The sequence below is a fragment of the Belonocnema kinseyi genome, chromosome 2 (assembly GCF_010883055.1).
Source record: "Belonocnema kinseyi isolate 2016_QV_RU_SX_M_011 chromosome 2, B_treatae_v1, whole genome shotgun sequence".
Taxonomy (NCBI): domain Eukaryota; kingdom Metazoa; phylum Arthropoda; class Insecta; order Hymenoptera; family Cynipidae; genus Belonocnema; species Belonocnema kinseyi.
This window is the reverse complement of record NC_046658.1, coordinates 84204979-84220685: the sequence shown is the minus strand read 5'-3', so window position 1 is coordinate 84220685 and position 15707 is coordinate 84204979. Positions and strand designations below refer to the sequence as shown.

Sequence of the window (15707 nt, the reverse complement as noted above, 5' to 3'; positions counted from 1 at the left end):
CCTTGAATGTGAGAGGTGTAGTGAAAGTTTTTTTTTAATTCGCCGGATTAATTTTTTTTTTAAATTTAAATAAGACATGTAGACCTTGATGCAATTATGCATGAATAAATAAAGTACAATAAAAATCACCGTAGCAGGAATATAACTTTATATGTGCAACAAGTTTTAAATTCTTAAAACTAGTGCATTACAAACAAACATTCTTAAAAACAACTTCAAAATAAAATAAAAAGATTTTTAATACATTTAAAACATTTTGAAAATGTTAAAATCGGAGACAGAAGTTATTATACAACATATTTTTGGAAAAGTTGAAAAATATACAGTAATTTAAAAAAAAGTATGAGAAGGTGAATACAGTGAAACCCTTTAATAGCCCTCCCTTCTGTAGCCCTTCCGAGAATTGACGCCATGCAACAGGTAGGTGTAACAGGAACTGCGCGAGATGCACGAGTTCTGAAGTTGTCACTCCGGCGAGCATTCAGGCGTGAACAAACAAAAGCGGAGCTGGCTATAATGAGTTAGTTCCCACCCACCGTCAACCCGAAAATCGGCGCTGTAGAAGAGTTTCACTGTACTTTTTATTTGAATATGTAAAAAGTTAAATAATTAAGAACTGTAATATTCCAATTTGATAAAAATTGAAAACTTCTAACTTTAACATTTTAAAGGCAGGCATAAGAAATTGAGCCACTGGAATTTTAAGCCTGCATAGGATTTTGGAAAACTCGTAAATTTTATTATTAAATTTTACCAATAAAAAATGTACAATTATTTATTTGACTAATTTTAAAGTAAATTATTCAGGGTTTAAGTACAATTTAAGTGAAACTAATTTTTTGTGAAATTTATGCAACTCGAATATTTTTGAAATGTAAAATATTTTAGACTCCCAAGCTTGTACTATTTTTAATTCGAGTGTCGGAGCATTAAAGAACGTAGTTTCGAATCTTGACTGAATGTATTAATTATAGTAAGAACAAAATGACAAATCTTAAAAGTAAATGTTTAATTATACTTATAAGTATCACGATTTGATTAATAATGATTGCATATTCAAAGGAGGAAATATTCTTGATTATGAAAACGATTTTCTTATTGAATGATTGTTTTTTATTTTCTACAAGTAAAAATAAATGTTTAATCCTTCCCCTATTTTCCCCTTTTCTGATCATCTTTTGTGCTGTAATCCCTGTTTACATAATAAGCACGATGTAGGGTATTTTTCGATTTATTCTCAATTGATTGATTGGTTAATTGGATACAATTCCAATTTTTAACATTTTTAATCGTAAATTTGCTTGTTTTCAAATGCTTCAAGTATTCACTTGTTTACTTTTTCGCAAACGGAATAAAAAATTTCATTTCTAGGAACATAAAATTTTATTTTTTTAAGATAATACATTTAAAGTGTATTTGAAAAAAAATGACAAATTCAATTTTCATACATTTTAAAGGCTTTTTACCTGATATAAAATTCTTTAATTTTTATTGCTTTACAATATTGAATTGCCGATTTTGATCATGTTCAATTTAAACTAAAAATTTTCATTCGATTTTCTAGGCTGGAAAATAAAAAGCTGTTAATTTTTTGTTTATTTCTCAATAGTTATAAAGTCGAATTGATAACCTTGACATTTTCTCATTTATCAATTTCAACCTCTCAAGAGTTAAAATTACTCAATTTAAACTGCTTTGTACTTTAAACTGTTTAATTTTTGGCCTCTAATTTCATATCCGACGACTCAGTGCCGCCACCAAAGCAAAATAAAAAATGGAATACGAAATAACTTTTTGCTGTTTTTGGTATTTAAAAATTCGAGAAAAGGGTGCCTTGCACGATTTTGACTCAGTGTCGCCACTTATGAAAATTTACTAAAACAAAAAATGTACCCCTAAGTCACATATTTCTACCCCCCGTGATAAAAAATGTTCTAAAAGTGTAAAAACGACCTTTAATAACGTAAATATGTTTCATAACTCTAAATTAATTATTTGACATTTTGTTATTTATATTATATTTTTGTTTTGTTTTTAGACACAAAATCCGTGAAAACGAAAATCCTAGCTGATCCTTCTATCGAATTATAGAGATTTTCATAAAAATCATAAACTTTTCATTTTGTTTTCTTTTTCATTATATAAATGTAAAAAAAAAGAAACAAAATTATATGCGTACACAATAGATAAATCTATTATACACATGCTAAATAACTTAATATCTTGCTATATAACTTATTATCTCTGTTTTCAAAATAATCTGAAATATATTTATATCAAATTAATAATACAATATATTGAAAATGAATGTTGACTGCTCTAAAAGTATTGACACAATCGTCCTACAAAAATGTGTGATACCAGATCTATGCATAATGCAAGGTATGGTCAACCATATTTTTTTAAATGGTTTAGTACGCATGGTTGGTCGGGAAAAGGCATTATCTTGGCCTAAAAGTCTAAATATTGTTAATATTGATGCTGGTAAAATATTTGAATCTGAAATATGTAAAAATGGTAATAAACTTCCACAGTAATACAAGATGATGAATTTTAAATGTAGATGAATTTCCTTTTTGCATTAAATTAAGTAAGTCACTTAATTTCAACCAGAAATGGAACTTAAGTGCAGTTTCTTGTATCTGATATACGAGTAATATGATAATTAACTGACAGGTATGTTGAGTTTAGGATGATTTTCATTCACGTCCTCTGAAATTCAATTTGTGCTGGCAGAAAGGTATGCGCGAAATGCGATGCGGCGATGCGCAAACACTCAAACGAATTTCGGAAATTTTAGAAGAGGAGCCATGAGATCAGCTGAGAGTAGCCAATATGGCGTCAATAGCGCTGGATAGTAGCGATCAACAGTGAGCTCATGAAAGTTGTTTCTTCAACGTTTCCTACTTTGATGTATGTACTCAGCTCTATAGCGGATTTTGAGTATAAATAGAATAATGGTACATATGTGATAAAAAAAGATATGAAAAAAGATTGAAGATTGACGTTCTGTACCTGGTTGCTTGAAATGGATATAAGTGCCTTGTTTAGTGTCATTAAGTTCTTTTTTCCTTCTACTAATCTCGTCGACTTGGAGGATAAAACAACTTGATTTATGAGACATAAATGAATAATTTATTCAGTGCTCACATTTAAAGAAAATGTATTTCCTCAAATTATTCAATTTTTAATTTTATATTCATTTCATGTTCCTAATAACTGAACGATAGCGCATAAATAATATGAATTTCAACAATCGGCTAACTTAAATAAACCTATAAGTTTTATTTCACACGCACACGTTGACGGAAATTCAACAATCTTTCTGTCTTAAATTAGACTATAAAGTACATTTTACGTACATAAAGCAGCTGACTTTCAACCAAGCGCGTTACTGAAAGTCATGTTATCATCATCAGTTAACTTTCAACTGGCGAATGATCCTTTTGGTTACATCTCAAAGTCAACCGCCTTTTTCTACTAAATCCAGATTCTTGTATTACTATGTCGATTCGTTCCAATTTTTGAAACGTTCAAAGCATTAAATAAAATAGTGGAATGCTGTTTCTCAACAAAAATGTGGGTGAAAACTTACATGAGCATATCGAAAGATTTAAAATAGTTTATCTGGCAATCGGAATATCGGAAACATTAAAAGTTCATACACTAGTAAGTAATTTAGAACAATGCTTAAAAGTATTAAATACTTCAAGAGGATTAGGCAATTGATCGGAGCAGGCTGGTGAGGCTATTCGCCATGAGTTTTTGAAATATTGGCAACGTTACAATTTAAGATCTCTAGATCACACATCTTACTCAAAAGATTGCTGAGTGTTGCTGTGGAATTTTCATCTGAACACATTGAAATTTATTAAAAATTTGTTATAAAAAGTACTTACTTATTTTTTCATATTGTTATTTGTATTGTTGTCCTGCATAGGCAATGAATAATAATATTTCTAAGACAGTAAAAGAATAATTTTCAATATATTTTATTTGTTGGTTCGAAAATTATTTCAGTGCATTGTAAATATATAGAGATATGGAGTTATATTAAATGCTATATGTTTTTACATTTATATAATGAAAAAGAAAAAATGAAAATTTTATGCTTTTTTATAAAAATGTCTATATTTTGATAAAAGGATCAGCTAGGATTTTCGTTTTCACGGATTTTATTTCTAAAAATAATAACTAACAAAACCTCATATCCAGATTTTTCTGCGTTTTCAACTAAACTTTTTTTCCCTTCCCGGACACCGTGTGAATGAAACATCAATGCTACTTGTTTTTGCTGTTCGCATTTCAAGTTCTAGATTCTTCTTCTACGCGAATACTAGATTCCTGATTTTTATGCTCCTCAAAAATAAAGTATCGAATTTTGTTACTGCTCGCATTTTAAGTTCTAGATTATTCTCCTACACAAATAATAGATAGCTGATGTTTTTGCACTTTGAAAATAAAGTATCGGATGTTCATGCTGCTCGAATAATAGATTCCCGATTTTTTGCTGCTCCAAATTGAAATACTACATATTTTGCTACTTTAATTCGAAGTTCTAGATTATTCTGCTACAAGAATAATAGATTTTTTATTTTTTTCTCGACGAAATTAAAGTACCGGGTTTTTTTTTCTAGTCGAATTCGAAGATTCTAATTATTTTGCTACCCTATTAATAAATTCCAAATTTTTTTGCTCCAAAAAAGTCCAGTTCTTTAGTTTCGAGAAACAAAAAAGTTTAATTTATTATTCGCGTAGCAGAATTAATCTAGAACTTTGAATTAGAGTAGCAAACAATTCAATACTTTAATTTAAAGGACCAAAAGATTCGGGAATCGATAATTCGAGTAGCAGAATAATAAAAAATTCAAATTAATGTAGCAAAATATCTAGTACAGTGAAACCCTTAAATAGCCCTCCCTTCTCTAGCTATTCCGAGAATCTACGCCGCGCCGCAGGTAGATATAACAAGTGCTGCGCGCGGTGCACGAGGTCTGTGGTTGTAACTCAGACGTGAACAAACAAAATCGGAGCGTGATATAATGAGTTAGTTCCCACCCACCGTCAACCCCAAAATCGGCGGTATAGAAGAGTTCCACTGTAATTAAATAGAATTTTATCGTTTGACAGAACTATATAAAAAATCTGCCCGCTTCGTGGGCACATTCTCATCGCGCGCGGCTCGTTTCGCTTGCAAGTTTGAGCGCGCCTAGGACGCGCGACGGTTGAGTCTCGCGCTTCGCGCTCGATAAAACGTTACCTCGCGCTTCGCGCTCGGATATTTATTCTTTGCATTTGGAATGCTTGAAAAAAACTTTATCAAAAAGATCTCTTTTAGATGGCAGTGTTTATATGCGTCTTCATATTCTGAATTGTCTACTTAATTAAGTATAGTCAAAGATAAAGTTTCTCAAAGCTCTGTAGGCTTTCACGTACACATTCTCATCGTGGCACTCGCGCTGCGCGCTCGATTTCAAACAGACATTTGTAAACAGGTTTTGTTGGATTTTTTTCTCGTAACTTTCCTCGTTTTTCCACACATTTTTTTATATAATTTTTTTTCAACGTTATTTTTCACGAATAAACCAAAAAGTGCGCGTCCTATCAATAAGTGATTCTTAACGAAATTGTAGATCTTTTTTGGGATAACCATTTTTGTTAATTCATCTTTTTTCGTATCCTACATAGTTTGTCCACAAAATGGATTTTTTTATTTTCCATTATTTTTTATGCAATCAAAATTTGAATTTTCGATTTTTTAAAAAAATCCAAAAATTGGTTATGATAATCTTGTACAGGGCTTTCAAAAATAAATGTTTTTCTTCTCCTGACTTTTTTTCATATCGTGCGTTTTTCGGCTTCAAATCTTGATTTTCGGTTGATTAAAAAAATTTTAAAAACGCTATAACTCTGAGTATTTTCTTTTTATCGAAAAAATTCATAAGGAAAAATTGTTTTTTAATACTATAAATATCCGTACATAGAGTTTTCAAATTCAGAAAAAAGTGGTCTCAAAAATGTTCAAAATGGGCTCACTTTTTGAATTTTTATCAAAAATGGCTGGTTAACGAACTCGTCCTTTCTTTTAGGACCTAGAAGAAGTGTGCCAAAGATGGATTTGATTCGTTCATTTTTTCGAGATTTATCATGTTTACGGTCGGACGGAACGGGCGGATGGACAGACAGACAGACGCCATCGTGAAAACCTGATTTTTGGATTCAGGGGTCTCGAAACGTGGAGATCCGTTAAAAAAGTATGATGTCAAATTTCCGACAATTCTAATACTTTCTGAATCATAAATGATGAGAATGTAAAAATACTGCTTTTTCAGGAGGGTGAACAATATTCTATAAAATCTAAATCAACAGTTAAAGAGAAAACGGATAAAACATAAGTGCATTCCCGACTTAAAGTTTGCTGAATAGACGAAAGAAAATTTGATTAGAAAAAGTTATCCAATTTCAAGGAAATCGAATGTGGATGTCGGTAATCTCGAAGTCACAATGACCGCACATTAGAACAAGCGGATTTGTGGAATGCGATAAGCTATATAATTTTCAGATTAAATAAAAAATAAAGAAATACTTCCGAAATATTAAATTGCTGAATGCGGATAAAAAATTACGATTTAAACAAGTTGGCCAGTTTCCCGCAAATCGTTCAGGAATTTCGAGTTTAGAATTTCGCAGGTTTTAAAAATCTGTGCTTGGTTTCGGTTAAAAATTTGGATTTTCAATTTTTAAAAAATCGCTTTGAAGATATAGGGATACTGAATGAAAATAAAGAATGTTACATCCAACAAAATTAATCTGTTCCAAGAAAATAATGTTTTTAGTTTGACGGTATGTCGGTTGTCTAGGTGTGTAATACTTCCCAGCGTATACTTTCTATTTAAAAATATTTATTTTTGTTACTTTTTTTTAAATCCAGATCCTCGTATTCAATTATGAACGCTTCAAATAGGATTATTTTCTAATCGAAAATTTGTATTATTAAAAGTAAATTCTTTAATGGCAGAGATCGATATGATAAATTATTTCAAAATATAAAACTTCTTATTATTGGAAAAATTACCCTATTTTTCCTTTTTTGAATTCCGTTGTCGCTGTGATCCCTGAAATTGTTTGAAAAATTAGACGAAATCTGCTTCCTATTTTCAGAAACGTCCTCATTTCGTCCAATGCGAGTCAGTTAAGAACAATAACAATTCGCGATTGTATCTTCGCTTGCCCTAGGCACGTTTCCAAAAAGTTTGCCTAGAATTCCAATTTTTGGAAAGGTGCCTGGTTTTGACTCTGACATAGTATCAAAGTTTCGTATTCACGTTGTCGACCCTTGGCGACGTAATTAAAAAAGATAATACTATCATCATAATTCTAAATGATACTGCATGAATATGACAATAAAAGCCTGCGAGCACAACATTTTCAACGAAGTTGTTCCAAGCGGGAAAAAATACCTCTCTTTATTTTAATCTCTATTATAATCTTTTATGCGGAAGTAGTGACTGTTGTGGGAAATTAACATTCATGGGTGACGTAATTATAATTCCCAGGTTGGTCCGAGGCCACTCCGGGTAAAAGCTGCTTCGCTGCAAAGCAAAACGTCCCCTAAGCTTGAGCTTCCCTCACGGATATGAGGAAATCGATGGCGCGTGTTTGACCCTGAAGCTTTCCGTCCTTTTCCCCCATTGTTTACTCAGAGTATTCTTTCATCAACCTAAAAAATTATTGGATCAAAAAAACCTAATTCATTGCTTGAAAGTAAATCATTATATATATTCTACAAACATTCTTATTTGAAATTTTGCCAAGATAAAAGTAACTAAAAAAGTATATGGGGAATTAGAAACGAAAATAAAGAACAAGTGCGCTTGGCTCATATCGCCCCATGCCTGGGGCGGGATGAGCCAGGCATTGGGGTGAGATGGGTCACTTAATTAAATGACTTATTATATATTATTTGTAATTAAGAGTCTTGTTAAGTTTGAGTATTTTAAAACAAAAACATATCTTACACATAGTTTTCCAAAATTGAACAGAAAATTTAATGTATTTAACTTCAAAATGATGTAATCGTTAATCCTAACCTCTACCGTAACTAACACTACAAATAGTAAATAGAAAAACGAATTATATTCAAATATCTTTTAATAATTATATTACAGAAATAAATATAGAAATTTTTCGACTTGACCATGTACATTGTTTCAGTAAAAGATAAATTCTATAATACGTAAACTCCCAAATACTAGACTGGTCTACTGCATTACGGTATGACACTGAATTTCATATGTATTGGGATATTCAACCGTTTTTTTAAACGTCTGTCGTATTTTTAAACCACAGCAAAGTTTTTCTTATTTTTATAACATTTTACGAGTTCTAAAACAAATTTATTTAAGAAATACACCAAAAAAGTGCTCTCTCTCTCTCTCTCTTCTAGTTGACAGCAACTCATATTATTTGATCATACCTATAACAGTGCTGCTTTCATCATTTTTCTGAGAATTTTTGTGGACAAGATTAGTTTTTTATACGTTTACACCATTATTAACACCCTGCACAATCTGATAATATGAAACATTGCATCCTAACCTACTGACTGCTACACTAAGAGGTTAGGTTAATGCACAGGAAGAGGTGGCTCATTCCGCCCCAAAACAGGGGCTCATTTCACCTCATATGACCTTTTATAGTCAAATCAAAATTTCACCTACTTCGGCTTTACAATTATATATAAATCTGTTGAAAACTTCAGGTCTAATAAATAAACTATCTAAATAATCACTGGAAAACATCTAATATGTGATTTTGCGTGATTCTTGAACCTTCTAAACAAATGCAAAATAGCAGAATACAGGTCTTAAAATTTTTACTTTCGTTTTTCCTAATTTATTCAACATTAAGCGAAAAATTTTCAAAAAAGAAGTTTGATAATGTTTTTCCTGATATTAATTCAAAAAACATTTGCAAAATAAATGATAACCTACCAGAAAATTAAGTGACTCATTTTACCCCCTATGCTCATCTGGCCCCACCCTACCCTATGTGGTTTTTAACGGATCTTCACGTTCGGCACTCACAGAATCCGAAAATCATAACATTTTATCGGTGTCTGTCCGTATGTATGTCTGTATGTATGGCTACCTGAATATTGTAGCCACTTTACTTTTAAGGATTTATCCAATCAAGTCAGTCTTTGATAAACTTCTTAAGGATCTCAAAATGAAGGTTAAGTTCGTTAATCAGATGTTTTCAACCAAAATTAAAAAATTTAGAGTATTTTAAAAAATTGAAAAAAAAATTGTTTTCAAATTTAGAAATTTGTTGTCAAAGTTTCTTATAGATGGGTAGAAGCTTGCAAATTATCCAAATAAAAAATCACAAAATCACAGTTTTCGATTTAATTGATCGTATTTACGATATTTAAATAATTTAGTTAAAGTGTAAGCATTAAACGTACGAAAACGAGCGCGAAGTGCGAGAGCGTACCCGCGCGCCCAGGGCCCGCTCAAGCTTGGCGCGAGGCGCTGCGCGCAATGAGAATGTACCCGCGCAGCGGGCATATTTTTTAGAAATAAAATATTAGAAAATGGAATATTATTATTTATTTATGCAGCGACAGTAGCTAATAGGTGGTGCTTCTCCACTCGTCAAGATGTCGAATGTTACGTACGACGGTCGCGGTCAGCGGTCGGATGGGTGACCGTTCTTGATTATCTCTTTGTTGTGTTTTTCACTGCGTTTACTACTATCAAACGATATGTTTGACGTTGCGGATAAATGTGGGCTCACGGTGCCATTGAATATCTACATTGACACTCGTCTTTCGGTAACTGGCTGTGCTCAGGAATTTTGTTTTTCTGCAGTTTTCCACTTCTGTAACCAAACTTTCAGGGGTATATGAGATTTTCTACTAAAAATTCTGCTGCAGACGGTAGATAATTTTAGGAATTAAAAAACCTAAAGGGTTGAGTACGTCAGGCATTTCTTGGAGGATTATTATGAGGGAGATTGTTAGGTATATAAAAACCTGAAAACATGGAGTAAAAAATCTAATCTATTATTATTTATTTTAATTTCATAAGTTAATGCTAATGATCAGTGTGTGTTTTTTGACATTAGTAAACACACTGAATTTTTAGCCGATTACAATTTTAATAATACGTAAGAGTTTAACCAATTTTGAGACATGACTTTTGATCCATCTACTCCTTTTAATAACTTTCCTGGAAATGGGCGTTTTTAACCAAAAAAATAACTAGATTTCAAAGATTACAATTTTTCAACGATAATGTATGGTTTTCTGTTTTGTTAGCGTTTCTTTTACAGGAAATGGACATTTTTTAACAAATGTAATTAGATTTTAAAGATTCATAGTTTTTTAACAATTTTAGGTTACGTTAGCCTCTTATATCAAAAAGTTTCATTTTAAAACAAAAATCATTATAGTTCAAAGAAAATTTGCAGTGTTGGAAAGTTTCAGGTTATATTCACGTTTTACATAGAAAATAGGTTGTCTTAAACAAAAATCATTAGATTTTGAAGAAGCTTTATATGTTTTGAAGAATTGTATGTTACGTTAGCATTTTACGCCAAAAGTTGGTATTTTCAAACAAAAATCATAATTCAAACAAGATTTAGAATCTTATAACAGTTTTATAATATGCTAGTGTTATTCGTCGGAAATTAGTATTTTTAATTTGAAAAAAAAAAGAAAATGTCAAACATTTCAAAGAAGATTCACAGCTTTTAGCATTTTTAGGTTACGTTGCGTTTTACAATTTGGGACATGATAGCGACCATGCTAACGGACGTCCCCACACACTTTTTTTTGGTTTAATTCAAAAAAGTTTTATTTTAGCAAAATCTGATTAATTTGCATAGCGCTTAGGAATTAGTATCGATTTTACCAGTTTTAGGTTCCGACGGCTTTTTTTCTAGAATAATCAATATTTTGTCTTAAAAATTTGGGAAATGATAGCGAACATGCTAACGGACGTCCCCACACACTTTATTTGTGTTTTTTTTTTCAAAAAAATTTTTGATATTGCTAACAACGTATGTACATTTGGAGGTTATGCATGTTACAATTCTCCTGTGCGTTACTTCCAAAATACACAATATTTTTGGCCGAAAACTTTGGACTTGCAAATAAACATAGTAACTAATCTCCCGGAACTAACCCTTTTTGCAGGCAATCATAAAGTTTATTTCATAAATAATTTCCAGATTATCGGAAAGGCAGAGATGAAAAACGACGTAACCTCAAAATAATACATATGCATACAATTTTTATTTAGCACAATAAATTTTTTTTTATTATCCCTCAAAAAAGAGTCCGGGGACGTCCGTTATGATATTTTATAGCATCTCCGAATTCAGTTTTTAAAAATTTTCATTTTTGTGTAAAAAAAGCCGGGGAAACTGTAAGTATCACATGCCCTTAAGCTAGAAGTTTTTAATGGAAATAACAGTATATATTTCAAAGGAGATTGCAAATTTTGTAACACTTAAAGGTTATGTTAATATTTTTTTAACGGAAGTTGGTTGTTTTAAACAAAAACTGTTTATTCCAAAAATGGTTTACGAGCTTTAAACCGTTTAAGGTTATATTTTTTGTAGAAAATTTCTATTGTTGATAAAAAATAATTAGATTTAAAAATATATATATACAATATTTAAATAATATTATGTCATGTTAGCGTCTTTCACTGGAAATCGATTATTTTAAATAAAAATCATTTGATTTTTTTGTAAAAATAGTACTGAAAAGGCGTACAAATAGCCATATTTTTTTCGGAATGTATAGGATACTTCCTTGCCAAAAATATTCTCCATGCTTTTCTGTTATCTTCTTTAAGATAATAGAGTCTCTGAAATATAACAATGTTAAATTAATATCATTTTATTTTTTTAAAATTTGTTTTATAGTTTAATAAAGTTTGCATTGTTTAAGGAAATGTTGCATTGATTAATTTTTATCGTAGCTATCTAACAAGCGTCTAGCGTCAGATTTTTCAAAAATTCAATTTCTAAATATCGGTAAAATTATTTAATCTTTTTTAGTTCTTAATCTTCTGAAGTTTATCGCTTATGCGTATTAAGTTAACAAACTTAATAAGCCTTTATTTTAATATTTTTTTGTCCACACGATAATAATCGCCACAGTCGAGATTAAAAGAAGTTAAATAAAAATTTGCACATTCCACTATTTGTGTCAATATATCGTTTTCAATGTATTTATAAGCAAATTCATATTCTTTTGGTCAAATATCGAAATTTCACTCAGTTCGGAAAAACAGTTTTTGTTATAAAATCAACACTTAGCTTACACTATTTATTCGATTTGGTCGATTTTTTGTAATGAAAATATTGAAATTTTTGAAAGATTCGTATTTATAGATTTTTGATAAAAAAATGAATTAATTTTGTTATCAAACAACGAAATTGATTTTTTTCTGTAACTTCTCAGCAGTACCATTTTTCATATTTTTAAATTTATTGAAAAAGATATATCTATACTAAATCCATCTATGAGATAAGCAATATTTATTAAAAATTCAAAGTTTGGCTATTTTTCAACGAATACGCTCAATTGTTGTTTACGGTATCGACTAAGAATGCCTTTCTGATGAGTTTTCACTGCAATAATTTTCAGTTTCGCAATAATTATGAATTATTTAAACAATTTTAATAAATCAATCCATATTTTGTGTATTTGTCAACGAATAGGCTCAATATGGTTGCAAAGTAATTAATTATAAATTTATAATAAATATTATAGTAATCAGTTTATGACGTAAATTTTCAAAGTATCGTAACAAAGAGTTATCAAATAGAAATTGTTAGTTTATTTAGTAAAAAATGAGCCTATTCTTTGAAAAATTGAAAAAATCTGAATTTATTTATGAAACTTGTTTACATATATAATAATTATTGTAAATTTAGAAACTATCATAGTAAAATCCCGTGTAGAAATAGCCCGGTTTGACCCGACCAGAAGAAGGTTGCTGGCCAGAATCTGACCGGGTCAAACCATTATACTATTTTGTTCATTGCCCGGCCGGGATCTGACCGAGTTCCCACCGGAACCCAGTCGGGCCAACAATGGTGCATAATAGAAGTATCATAACCTTAAAAACATCTAAAGAAATATCCACAAACGACTGCCGTAGGTGGGTCGTTTGTGCATATCTGACAGTTGAAATACCAATTTTTTGTGTTTTGGTGTTTTTTTTTATCAATTATAAAAGAAAAATTAAACTAATTTTATTTATATGGTCTCCCACTTTTAGTTCTGCGGTTTCCAGACTTGTCGTGACTGCGAAATCGTTGACAAACTTCTTTTTTATTTTCAAACATAGTTCCCAGTGAAATTATACTTATTTTTTTGGTGATACGATTTTTGCTTATTTTCAATGTTTTTGTATATTATCTTGAATAACCAAAAAGCGTAATTATAAGAGAAATAACTTTTCCCGAACGAGGTTTTGAATTACGTTATCCTGCTTGCACTTAATGACGAGTCGGCGACTTCCGGAGTCTTTAATGCTAAAAACGCAGTAAAACGTCGATTGACGCCAGGTTATCCGTTAAGAAATTAGTTAAATTTCACAAAATCGTATCCAATTTTCTGAAGCAAGCGGATTATTTATAATGGTAAGTGAATTTTTTCGTTAATAAGTAAGCATTATTAATATTCTTCAACGTTAATGTTAAATAAATGTTCTAAACCAGTTTCATAGGTTAGGATGTCACGTGAAACCCCTGCAATTTATTTTATCTCTTGAAAAAAACCTATGCAAACTAAATTGTGCTTAAGGTAAATTTGTTATGCAACTTGACTTGAATTTCTTACAGAAACTTAAAAATCACAACCTATATTTTAGTACTTACATTGAATCAATATTTGTAGTTAATATATTTATTATTATGAATGCAGTTCTTAAATTCAAATTCCAACATCTTTTTACAGGTAGAAATAAGTGCTAACAAAGATTCTTATTCCTACCAGATTCTTATTCCTCAGTCGGCCGGGATCCGACCAGCGCAGCGTGACGAAACGAATCAGAATCCGATCGGGCAGCCTGACCGGATTCCGGATACAAGCAGGGCAACCCTGCCGGAATACGGCCCGAACCCGGTCATAGTTTCTACGAAGTAATCGGATAGACATTATTAGTTAATTCCGTAAAAAATATGTGTATTTTTAAAAAACAGCTTAGTTCTGAATTCGTTAATGAAAACATTTAAAAATAATTAATAATTATTAATTTACAAAAAATTCACAAGAATTATAATTCTTGCAAATTGTTGAAACTGTTAATTTTCTTACGAAATTTATTTGAATAATTACCAAATAACATCTATTTTCAAGTAATCGTAACTAAAAATTGATTTCGCTCACATTTGATATAAAAACTGGAAATCCACTGGAAATCATTTATAGATACTTTTAGCACATTTTAGTTAAATACAATCAAAACCCCAACTGTACAGATCTTGTCGAAATTAAAAAATCTTTCATTTAAAGAAAAATACGTCGAAATCGAATGAATAGTGTAGGCTGAAAATTGCTTTTGAATTTTTTGTCCCACTGTGCCTCGGTTAAGATTAATGATCAAACTTATTTGGGTACGTTACACGCAAGGTCAAACTAGTTCATTGTTAAAAACTCCAGTTTGAGTTGGAAGAGTTGAATATGAATATGTAACTAAAAATAAAGAAATTGCGCCGTGACATTGGTATACTTTATTTAAATTTTTCTGCTCAATTTGCAGAAACAGTGTTCGTGACTCTTAAAATTCGGAAACTTTAATCAAATTTGAACAAAACTTGATTTTTCCTCAGAAAGATTATTTTAAAAGGTAAAGTTCAAAAAGTCTTTTCAAGTTCTTTGGGATTTTAATCAATCATGTTCTAAGGGATAATTCCTAATTTAATTCAACGTTGTTTTTAAAAAAATCATAACAAATGTGTAAATATGAGAATTTTTTCGGTTACTTGAAAACTTTTCTGTGATAAAAATGCACCAGGGAAAAGATTGCCAAGACCCAGGTTTTGAGATTTAAAAAAAAAACAGCGAATTTTTCATTTCAAATAACCCTAAAAAATTCTTCTATTTAGACAGGTGTAAAGATTTTTTTTTCTCAAAACAAGAGTTAATTGAGTAGGAATTATTTCTCAGAAAATTATTGATAAAAAATCGCAAACAATTAGACGGACTTTATTGACCACTTTTTCAGATTTTGATGAATTAGAGTACCAGCTTTTTTTATTTTCAAATGATTTGCACTAAAACCGCACTTATATCCGCCGTGCGAGAACCTAAACATCTACTTATTTCCTCCCGGGAGGGGATCCCACCGATGTTGCTCAGTAAAGGGGAAATCGGCGCGCTGCGCTCTGATTGGCTTGTTTGTCACGGTGTACTACAAGGTGGTTGATTGCGTGACGGATATAAATGAGAGTTATGCGGTGATATAAGTGCGAGAGGATATAAACGCGGCTTCAGTGTATTAGATATTTTGTTGATGATGATTTAAATATTTAAATATCTAAGAAATATTTCTAAGCGCAGTTGTCGAACTCTTCGGAAAATCTACAATTGTGGGTCCGGATGCAATAAGGGCACATAAAATTTTTTCGTGCGAAAACGAAGTCCCCTGGAGGCTTTAGAAAAAATTTTCGAATTTTAATTT

The 15707-nt window shown here is 30.9% G+C and overlaps 1 protein-coding gene across 1 annotated transcript in view; it reads left to right on the top strand.

Moving 5' to 3' along the window:
• Window positions 1-15707, top strand: part of LOC117167283 (UBA-like domain-containing protein 2) — a 66098-nt gene that overhangs the window by 15359 nt on the left and 35032 nt on the right. The gene's annotated exons all lie outside the window — the stretch shown is intronic.